Below are 12,283 nucleotides of genomic sequence, written 5' to 3'. Positions count from 1 at the left end.
AATATGTAATATATCCGTGAAGAACCCCACTTTATGTAGTTACTTATCTCCTGCGTTATTTTTTAAATCATTTAGGTATGTTTATTTTTCTGACCTAATCCTTGTAAATAAAACATTTGGTCTCACCACTGCCATTTAAATTTGTTACAGTTTTATTTATGTTTCGTTTAGTAACAATACAAAATACATTTAAAACTACGTTTTTCTGGTAAATTGCAAAAGTGCTTCCTTACCGTCTTAAAGAGGAACACTTTTAGTTTTTATTGGAAGTTTGAGGCAATTTTAATTACGGGCATTCTTATTTATTTATTTATTACTACTCTTTCATGTCAAAAGCTTCTTGTGTAGCTGTGGACAAATTTCTGACTCCTCAAGACAGATTAAATTAACCTCAACACGGAGGAGCTACGACAGCAAGCAAGATGGCCGCATAGTCTCCCGGCTCCGCTGACCTCCGTCTTGCGCTCCCAGATCCTGTCACTTATCCTGATTTCCTGCCCCGGATCTGTGTGTGTGAACTAATCCGCACTCCGATGGTGTGATCCCGGGGTTTTTCTGACATTGTGGAGCTGAGTAATGTCGAGGACCGATTTGTGGCCTAACCCAGTCTGAAAGCCTGGGTCTCGAGTGCTGGCTTAGCCGGGTCTGAGCTGAACAACAGCGGACTGTTTAGGGCGGCAGGGTCCAGTCTCTGTAACTTTCGGAAATTTTTGGATTGCTTTGCTATCATCTGCAGCCTGGTGTTGTGTTGGAGGTGAGGAGACGAGTGATGCACGGTGCGGTGTTGCGGGGGTCCCTGACCGGGAGGCCCGGCACTTGCATCGCTGGCGCACCTGGGTTGGAGTCTCGTCGCGTACTAATGCATACTGACGATTGGTCCCTCACCGCACAGTCCTGCTCCTGCTGATCTCACCCCGGAGAAGGCGCCTCTCCGTGGGGACCATTATGCCTGAGGAAATGTGGAACCAGGCGGAGCAGGCCCAAAGGGGCCCGTCATTGCGGGAGGTGCTGGCGGCCCTAGAGGCACTTCAGGCGACTGTGGCAGCTCAGACCTGCGGCCTGTTGTCGGCGGCAGATGGACTTAAAGGACTGAGACCGGATCCTGACTCGATGCCCGAGACCCGGCAGCCAGCTTGCCTCTTGATCGACGCCCCAGTGGCGCAATTAGACCCAGTGCTGGAAGCTGTGCCTGCCCCTACAGAAGTGGATCTCCTTGAATGGGTTGTGATCGGTGACTTAACTAATTTTTTGGAATCCCCGGTTTTGCAGCTGTCGGAACATCCAACTGCTGTCCCTATCCTGGGACCTTTTAATTGGTACTGTGCACTGTTTTGGATTGTGTCGAACCCCCTCCCCAGTCGGTATATCAAGATGGCGGATGTGATACGGCCTGGCTTCGGAGACGGGGAGGGACATCGTCGGTACCAGCTGCTTACTTTGGGATCTATTGTTCTTCTTCCATCTACTGAACTATGTTCCGACCACTTCTATGTTTCTTTTGACATTTTGATGATGGGGCTTTATTCGTCTGAGGGACTCGGCGAATTCGATCGAAGGGGCCAAGGCTGAGACTGTTGTTTGGGTTGTTCATTGTGGTCTTATCGGTAACGGGACTGGTTCATTAGCTTAACGGAGTCCGGGGCGGGGCTGGTGGTTCCCCCCGGGATGTCTTCTCAGTTTGGACTATTCAGATGTGACAGTTTCGGGGGGACCCCTTTGTTAGGGCGGGGGGGAGGGACCGGGAGCACGTAGAAGATAGCCCTCCTCCATTTCCCCTCTTTGGGTGGGGTTTAATTTCTTTCTGTCTTTCTCTGGGTCTTTCTATATTTCGGGTCTCAGTTCTTGGGTGACAGGCACGCTGCTGGGGGGTAGGCCGTAGTCATCTGCCGGGGTGCAGGGTGGGGGGTTGGGGGATGGGTGTTTTGTTTTTGTTTTATTTCTATGGCCTTTTTTCTTCTTATCTTTCTTTGCCCTTTTCTTTTCTTCCTTTCCAGGTCAGTGTAATGGGTTCAATTTTATGGCCATCTCTGCTGTTTCATATGTGCCTCAATTCTCGCGATGTTTCAGTGCTACTGGGCGGGCACTCAGCTGGCGTGAACTGTATTTATACGCTCGCTTACCATTAATAATATGTTTCAACGCCGCTGACTTACACGACGATGATTTAACTGTGGATATATGCTATTTCGCCCCCCCCCCATTTTTTCGCAACTTGAGATATTGTGTGGCACCTGATCCTTCTATCTTATATTATAAAATGGAACCTTTTTATCCTGTTACCCACTTGCCATGTTTCCGACCAGTACGTATATTGGACGTGGCGAATCTGCTCCCCGGGATGCTGAGTCTGGGTTTTGATTGTTTTATTGTGTTGCAACTGCTTAGCGGCCGGCCCTAGGGGTTGTAGGCCCATGTTTGTACTTGGTTGAAATGTCAAATAAAGGTTTTCCCCAAAAAAAAAAAAATAATAATTTACCTCTACATTTAAAAGGAACATGAAAACAATTGGATACTTTGAAAACAAAACCCAAAACTTTAGAATCCATTATATATTCTCTCAAACTGTATTTACAATTAGGTACTTATGAGACATGATCATGTCATTTCAATCCTGTTAATATAGGGCGTCGATTTGTAACCAAGTTTGTCTATATCAAGTTGTTTTTCAAATCAATTTTGCATTAGCACACCAAATCAAGGTTATATCCTCACTCTGCTAGAAACCACTGATATTTTGGTCGAATGAGGAAGAAGTTGCTTATGTAGGGTTTGGTAGACCAGGATAAATGTAGTAATACAGCATTATTCCTGCCCCCGTAAACCCACAGTTTCCATTCTTAATTTAGAGGTAGCGAAACCATTGGGATACCACTGGCAGAGTCTCCACTGGCTCCATCTGCATTACCCCTTGACCAGCGGTCCGTTCACAAAAGCCGCTAGGTCACAGTGACGGTCATCACGCCCTATTTAGAGTGGGACAAAGGTTACCCGTTTTACATGCCCATTGTCCGCTATGCGATGTATGGCAGACATGGGCAGAAAAAATTATCAAAGGACCACTCACTCAGGGAAAAGCTCCCTGGTTGTCAGGACCATTAGGTTTTTGCTTTCAGGAAACAAACTCCCGTATTAGGAGTTTGTGTTAAAAAAAAGTTTTAAGAGTAGGCACTTTAACATGATGCCTGATCGACAAACTTCACTGCTGTTAAATGAGCTACTGTGGCAGCAGCTCCTTTCACGTCAGTGAGGTCCAAGACAGGCAAGTTGAGTCTCTAAATATGATGGGTAGCCCTTCTCCAGCATGGTGGTGGTCATGATCTCTGCTATTTTGGTGGGATTGCATGACTCCCGCCAAGGGTTCACTAACACACCTAGGGCCCCATTAGGATGGCGGGCGGACTTTGCCCGCCCGCCATCCTCGTGGTAATAGGGGCCGCCCGCCTTAAGGGCGGGGGTCCCGTCGCCAGCATTAGGATGCGCCTGCCACAGTGCTGGGCGCATCCTGCATTCCTACCATTGTGGCGGGCGGTGCACTCAGCACCGCCCGCCACAATGGCAGGAAAGCATGCTGTGCCCTTCCATACACAGCATGGCAGGCACCGCGCGGTGCCTGCCATGGTGTGCATGGAACTGCTGGGGGGTACCATAGGTACCCCCCATGTGCACCCCCTCCGGAGTCCCTGGGGGCCCGCAACGGGCCCCCACAGGGATTCTCTGCATGCCTTTCCGTGGTGGCATTGCCGCCACGGAACGGCATCCACAATTACCCATCCTAATATGGCTGGCGGTGTCTGATAGACACCGCCACCATATTCTTCCTTTTCCGCCCCGGTCGCCAACGGTCTTTCCGTCCGCCGAGGTCCCCCCGCCATACTAATATGGCGGGGGGAAAACGAGTGTGGATGTCGGGCGGATTGCCCCCGCCAGGCTGGCGGTGGCTACCGCCAGCCTGGCGGGGGCACTCCGCCCGACATCGTAATAGGCCCCTTAGTGTGAATGAAACTAGGTGCTCATTGCCTCATTTTATTCATCCTTTACTTGTCCCGCTATAAAAACCGACCTATTGGGGTTCCTGGACAATGGCTTGGAATAACCTTTCTCTTGCAGTACATAAAATGATTATAGCTTCATGGAATTCTCCCACTGCATATTCTCTTTTGTAAAATTGTTTCATTTCTTGTCATGGTCACTTCCTGGCTGAACTAGTGCATTGCCATCTACACAAAGCTACACCCTAATGATCTTGCTATCCTGCAAGTGGTACAAATGAACTTTTGCTCCTTGAACAGATCTACCAACACTATCACACAATGACTGTATGCTCCCTTTGACCATGTATAGCTCTCTGCTTGGCTAGGTTCATGCTATGCCAATACCACATACACACATACATACATAGACAGATACATATACATGCATACATCCAGACAGCACAGCTCAAACTTAGCTTCACATAGTGTGATCATTTTATGCTACTCTGTAATCATTACACGGTCTTATCTCTGATAGAACTATCATGAGAAAAGAAGTATACCGGGCCAGAGGGTCATTATATCACTGCTCACCAGCAAATTTCTCTAGAACCTTCCAGCTGCACCATTCTTCTAGATGTAGGAGTTTAGCCAACCATAACGTTCTAACCACAAGCCCATATTAGTACAATTAATCGTGTGGCAGATCTCTCAGAGCACAGGGTTCTCTGCTATAGAACAATCTGCTTTCATGGGTTTGACTTGAGAATAATTGTCTAAAAAACTAGTTCTTATCATTGGCCAGGAAAACTCCACCAAATAAGATGTCTATGGCAAAACCACAAGTCCGCCAATCCACAGTTGGTGCAAGAACTGCTAGTCCTATCCAAGGCTTTTTTTATCTCATTGACGGTGGCCAATTCGAACATCACAGTCATTCCAGAGCACAACACCTAAACTATCTATCCTGTCAACAAAAATCACCCCTTTACTCCACATACTGTACTTTGAGGAAAGCCCCAGTATGACACATTTCACAAGTAAAATAGAAGATCTAATAAACTCAGGGCACGGTTAGTATTGCCTCTTCCGGAGAACAAATAGACAGTAGGAAGTGATGCATTCCAACAGCCACCAATCAGTGCTTCAACTGTGAGGCAGATAGTGATGTGTGTGTTGGTTCAGCAAACATTTTTAAAAGTGACTCTCAAATATTCATGAAGGTTAGAGCGAAAATTGAGGTGACTTGAGATCATTCATTAGACATAAGAGTTAGTTTAATCATCCAGTACCAAACATGTGAGGCAGATTACAATTCTTACCTTCATTTGAGATAGTGTAACCCTGCTGGGGAATTATTTCCAAAATGTTCACTCTTTTCTTGGCACACTAACACTCCTAGAAGAAAGCAGTCTGTTGGGACATGTTCCACAGGTTGGACTGATACTGAATTGAAGTTCAGTAAGCACTTTAAAAACTTGAATGAATCAAGAATAATGCTCTACTAGCCCACATCCACCATTTAAGAACTTAAATAAAACGCACAATACCACGTTGGACTCTGCCCTTCTGCTCGGTGTTAATTGTTCACCTCCTCTGGAACTTCAAATCTGAACTTTGGAAAAGTTTAGCAAAAGGGAAAACGCCCAAGCTTTTTATGACCTGGATTGAGTCAAACATGTTCACCTGGAGCAAGCAACAAGACTTTCATCATTCCTATTGTGAATTTCATTCTGGGACACTGTGGTAAGGGAAACAGCTGATGAAAATGTTTTATTAGAAAATCAAGTATATACTAAAAGGACCAACGCAAAGCAATTTACCGGGTGGGACCCATCCTCAAGGAGTTTCTCTTTGAATTCTAACCACGTCATAACATTTTAGATCTTCAGATACAAAATGTTACATATCTCTTTTTCATAAACTCAAAAATTGACTTAATACATTACACAATATCAACGAATTATACAATATCTCCAGCCAAGCCTACAACACATAACTGTGTAAAAAATTTAATAGACAAAAATAGAAAGATATGGAATTTTCAGATTTTTTCCATATCAACTATGCAACATGATATTGAATTGAACCCTCAGATTTAAGAGAAATGAGTACACTAGACCTATCATGGAATGCGCTTGTGTCCACATGAGGCAAAATTCTATGATCTTTTAGGTTAGATTATTTTCCTTTGACCCCTTTTCCTTTCTGCATAAATGGCACAAATGCCAACTTCATTATCCATTTCTCTGTAGTAACTATTCACAATTCTCCTAGCATTGCATTTATTCACCCTTGTCTGACACACAACCAATCATCATTTTTGAAATTCCACCTTTTCCTAGTAGCTTATATACCTCTTACTTTGCATTAAATGTCCTTGTTATTGTAATTCTGTCGCAATATTTTGTTTCACATATGCACACTATTGGGGCAGGTTTTCTATCCACAAAACAAACAAAAAGGTGATTACCCCATAACAGAATGTGGAGTTGTTCTGTAAAAGCATACAAAAATTGTTTATCTCTTCAATCCAAACCACTATGTAAGACTAATTGCAAGTACTCACCTAACATTCTATTGAATCATCATTTCAGCGCCCATCTTCCCATAGATGATACGAAGCTGTCAAACTTTGCGATATTCCATGCATTTTTATGGAACGTGTCCTTTTGTCTCCTTCAGACTGCTGATCATTATTTATTACTATTTCTACAGGCATTCCTTCCATCATAAAGATTTTTTTTTAAAACAACAATACTCACCGTTTTCACATGAATCACTAATTTTACTTTTGGCCATTTAGACAAATTATCAATCATAACTATTCCATACTTTTTTCGGCTTTATCACAACCACACAGACAATCCAATCTCTACCCCAACTCTTTTGCCAGCCACGTTCAGAATATTGCACAGGGGTGATTGTTCTTTCGTTCCATCCAGTAATCGACCTTCATTACAGGTCGATTGTTAGATGTAGCTAAATGATTCACAATCTCACATCTGTAACATTGAGTTTGCCCATTAACTTCTATCTCCACATCCAGATTTGTATTACTATTACTTTTTCTGTTCCTCAAAGAATTCACCTAATTTACCACTTCACAAGATGGCTTATTTTATTTCATTTTTTTTCAATTCAGTTTTTTTTGGGGGGCTGTTTTATATTGCGTGAACTCCATTCAAAGGTGCTAGAGGTCACATCCATTTAGGTTGGTGGTTACAGGTGGGAGCCATTGGCACTTATTTTTGGGAGCCAACACTTTTTCCTCATAAGACACCAAGAGTGAGAGAGGAAAAGCACACACACAAAACAGAAAAAAGGAAAAAGAGAAAGACGCAAAAACCGTCACAAAGGGGAGAAAGTAGGCACCTACAAAAGTCATATAATCGGGCAGGGGGTGTCTGTTAGTGAATTAAAGAGCAAATAGTGAATTAGCAGATAGATGCACAGCTGTTTTTGTGTTGTTTCAGTGTTTGTGAGAGGTTAGTTATAGTTTTATGGTGCTCCTAAAGGTGACGACGAGGGTCCAACGTCGTCTTGGATAATGAGATAGAAGTGAAACTAGAAGGCATCTAGTTTCATCCCTTTGAGGCACACATTTTTGTTGTCTTTCACATTAGAAAAAAGACTTCCACTCCATTCATTATTTGTTACAGATGTGACTTTTTACTGGATTAAGTTTTTCTTTTCTGTGTATCAACTTCGTTGTATTTTCATGATTCCATACATTTCAGGCAATGTCATTAAATGATATCCAATGCATTTCGGGCATTCTGTTCATGCCCTTCATCAGGGAATTGACAAAGCCTTTCCTCATGAAATTCGATTACATCTGGTGTGTTGGTATGGCGTATTTAATCTGTGTTCAAGTACGTGAAAGTATCTTCTGAGGCGACAGTGTAAAGTGCTCAACGAGTAACTCATCGTATTCAATAGTGGCATGCATGGCTTCTTAATAGTGCTTAACGTATTGTGTTTGTGCCGATTCAGAAGAGTCAGCATGCAGGTGCTCTATGGTTGTCTGTGCCGAGTTTAAAAGATAAAAACTGGACACTGAACACTCGTTTAAACTGTGACAAGGAATGGACTCACACCGATGCAATGCACCCGATTTTTGCACCGTTAGCGCATGAACGTTTAGATCACCCTCCCTCCATATGGCATGTTATGATGTTACAAGGATTGTGTAACGTGATATAATACCATAGACAGACTCATACAACAGATGTACTTTCTTTATTGTTTAGAGTGGAATCCCCTGACGAAGGGCGACAGTAAAGCCCGAAATGCATTGGGAAAAGTAAAACCATGGCGACGTGATATAATTAAGATATTGTAATTCAAGGACTATATGACCAATGATTGTGAATAAACAGCATTGAACATGAACTCCTTTTGAAAACTTTCTTCAAAAAACTTTATTGAGATTGTTGAAAAAAACAAAACCTCTATAGGTTCACCAAAAGCTGTGCACGGAGGCAGCTTCCTCTATATCAGAGGTTGCTTATAATTTGCATCTATGCCATTGTCATTTCTATTTATGGATGATAACATGGTTCTGTATTCTCTGCGACGATCCTACAGCAGACAGACATATATATATATATATATATATATATATATATATATATATTTATATATATATATATATATATTTAATGTTCACATACTTTTGAAGCACACACTAAGCAGTCACACAAAAACACACAATTTTCCCTGTAGCCAGTTTCAAGTGTCTCCACCTAATAATATACTTTGCCAAGTATGCGAAATCGCTACTCTTCGACGTGTCGGCACATAACATCAAAATGACAACTGTCAGAAATTTACTGGCACCTCCCAAGATCATATCAAAATGTCCCATTGCGCTGGTTTCTCATCAATTACAGTTCTGGGTGTGCATGCGCCATTGACGTGCCCCGCATTCTCACTTACTTACAGGTGACGTGAACATGGTCCTGATGCTAAAATCTGTTTTAATGATCCCAGGTAATCCTACATTAAAGAACGTTTTGCAACAATATTCCACATACACAACCAGTCAGATAACAACACTGTACTTTGCACTTGCAATCGATTATGTGGGACATATGCACCTGTAAACCACACTGGCGGTCTGTCTCTATGTGCCTAATTCCACTGCCATCACAGTGGGTTGGAAACCGACCGACCTGTAGTCAGTGGTTCCACCCGCCAGATTAAGATGCGACCACCGTGTAGTCAGTCGGTAACTTCACCTTTTCCATTGTGGCTTGTGCTGCGGCCTGGAAAAGGAGTGCAGCACAAGCTGCAGTGGAAAAGGGGATGTTTTGAAACACACAGGGCCCCCCCCCAGGCTTCATAGCAGAGGCCTGCCTGCTATGGGCCCCCAAAGTCCCTTTCCAAGCCTTTCCATGGCGGTCAGACCACCATGGATAGGCTTTTGGAAAGGGACATCCTAATAGCTGAGGTGGTGCCTGTGCAGGCACCGCCCCTATTGTAGGGATTATGAACCGATCGGCGGCTTGACGGGCTCCTTGACCCTGTTGGATGTGTCAGTCGGTCCCTCCGACCCAGCTGGCACACTGAACACATCATGAGGTGGCAGTGAGACCACTATGCTGGATGGCGGTCAGAACGCCATCCTAATCAGGCCCTAACTCCTGACATCTCTTTAGATATGTATTAAATACTGCATTTTAGGTTCCAACTGCCAAGACTAAGCATGTAAGACCAATTGGAGACCAATGTAGAACACAGGAAACCCTTGGGCATAGTTCCACATATGCTTATTGTAATGGAGAGTGGCAGCATAATTCAGGGTTTGTGTGCACGATGATGGGCAGACTGCAGCAGAGGTTAAGGTGAGCAGCAAGAATTGGCAGGAAGGAAGATGTTAAGCTTAGTATTGGTGTGGTGAGGAGACCCGAAAGCTCTTCTGAAGATCCTCAAATGCCTGTACTACATAGCACTCAGCTCTTCCAAAGATTCTCAAATGCCCTTTTGTATACAGCACTCGGCTAAGAGCCTATTTCTGTACTCAGAAGACTCTCTAGCCATGGGTATAGTTGTTAGAAGGTCAGAGTTGAGACTGAGATCTGATTGTTCCAGTTCCTTTATGAAACAGTGTTCTGGTCTAGAAGATTCCTTTCTATCTTCTCTCCATCTGATGGTCCATGTTGGTCCTGGGAGTCATTGCGGATTGGGATGTTATCACTTCTACAACCAGTAGCACAGGACTCATGATCAGGGTATCCATTTGACATCAGGAGGAGCCGGGCCTAGGTGAAGTCACCGTGGTAGGGATCATTGGGTAGATGCATCATTGTTGCTTTTTGCGATTCCTAAATTGCGAAAATTAAGGAATCGCAGTTTAGAAATCGCAAACTGCAATGCATGAACAATTCGCAATTATTTTTGCGAATCGGTATTTTTCCTTAATTGCGATTCTCAATTTGCGAATCGCAATTAAGGAAAAGCCTTCCCATTGATTCCTATGGGCCAAAAGGCCCATAGGAATGAATGGGAAGGCAATCACATTTTGCGAATTTCAAATTGCGATTCGCAAAATGTGAATGCAATTTCAAGGGTCCAGGGGGGGTCCAAAGAACCCCTCCCTGCACCCCTGAAATGTAACTTTAAATCCAATGTACACACACACATGCCCCAAGGGCATGTGTGCGTGTAAATTTAAACTTCCAAAAATGCAATTTGTGCATATTTGATAGTTTTAGATAAATTAGCATGAAGTTCAATTTCATGCTATTTTACCCCTTCCAAACTGCGAATTCGCAATTTAAAAATAATCATGCATTGCATTTAAGAAATCTCTAATTGCGATTTCTTAAATGCAATCGCAATTTTAGAAATCGCAACATGGTTGCGATTCCTAAAATTGCAAAATGCATGATGCATTCCAAATTAGTCAATTGCATTCGCAAACGGCCGAAAAAAGCGATTCGCACCGTTTGCGAATGCAATTCCGTTTGATGCATCTAGGCACATGTGAGGTTGCAGCCCCAGGAATAGAAGAGAGAGGCCCATAGGAATTCAGTCCCGGAGTTACAGTAAGTGCACCACCTGGGACAAAGTGCACACCTTGTAGGCTTGAGTGTATCATCAGAGTCCCTGGGTGAACCGAGGGAAAAACAAGTAAGAGCATGTGCCATTAGTGGAAGGCTTGTGGAAATCCGAACTACAGACGTAGGCCTTGTTGAAGATGCAGTACAAAACCCCAATTGTTAGATTACTAGACTAACTTTCATATTACACGTGTATAAGCTCTCCCACCATCATATTTGCAGGAAATGTCCCTGTCACATAGACATAAGTCCCAATCAACCAGTCAAGGACTTGCCATCCATTTATGACCCATTTCTGCTAAGCAATATCTCCTTTCCAATATAAGTGAAATACTCGACAACATTCTCTCTTGTAAAATATATATTCTCATTTATGGGCATTCTTTCTAAATCTTAGGACCCAACCTCTGAAAAGCATTCACTATTGAATCCTTAAACTAAGCGTTTCTCTTTTTTCCCTGAAAATGATTCATATCCTGTTTCAGCAGACATTCCTATTGAATTAACCACAACCAATGAAGCATTTGTATCCAAAAACCTAAAAACAATTTGCTCTGCACAGAGAAAACCACGATTCAGACAAACCGAAGTACAGTTTTCTGACTCTTTAAATACACAGAAAAATAGATTTCCAGAGAAAAGCTCTGTCATATCCAGGAAAGCTGAAGACAAACAATGTTAGAGCACAAGAGAAGCAAAACAAAAATCTAAATTCTGGATATATTGACAGTGCACAGTTACATCAACTTGTCACCTCCAACAATCACACAAATACTCTATTTTGACTAATTGGGAGTGCCATGATAGCACTTCCTAGTCCAAAATTAAACGTTTTGAATCCAAGATCTTTAAAATAATAAAAATATTGACATAAACATCTCCAGGTCAATGGCTCACACCATTGATAAACTTCATTGATTAATCAGGACCGACATCCACAGTACTTAGCATTTTATCACCCATCAGCATAGGAAGTTACATCACTGGCTCTCCCATCATCCACCTACACAGGAAGTACCATTTCTCATCATACATCAGGACAGGAAGTGACATTACTGGTTTTCCCAGCAAAACCATCTTTCAAAGAAGAAGCCAAGCAAGAGAACCTAATTTCCCATCACACCATCAGCAGAGGAAATCACATCACAGCACCCTGCAATCCTTCCCCCTCCCAGGAGCTAATTAATGGCAGCTGCAGCACGGACATACAGTGGACACGCACAGTAGGCATGCCACTGGTGTGCC

This window comes from Lissotriton helveticus, chromosome 10 (genome assembly GCF_964261635.1).
Source record: "Lissotriton helveticus chromosome 10, aLisHel1.1, whole genome shotgun sequence".
Lineage (NCBI taxonomy): Eukaryota > Metazoa > Chordata > Amphibia > Caudata > Salamandridae > Lissotriton > Lissotriton helveticus.
The sequence above is the reverse complement of the archived record's forward strand: the minus strand, read 5'-3'. Positions refer to the sequence as shown.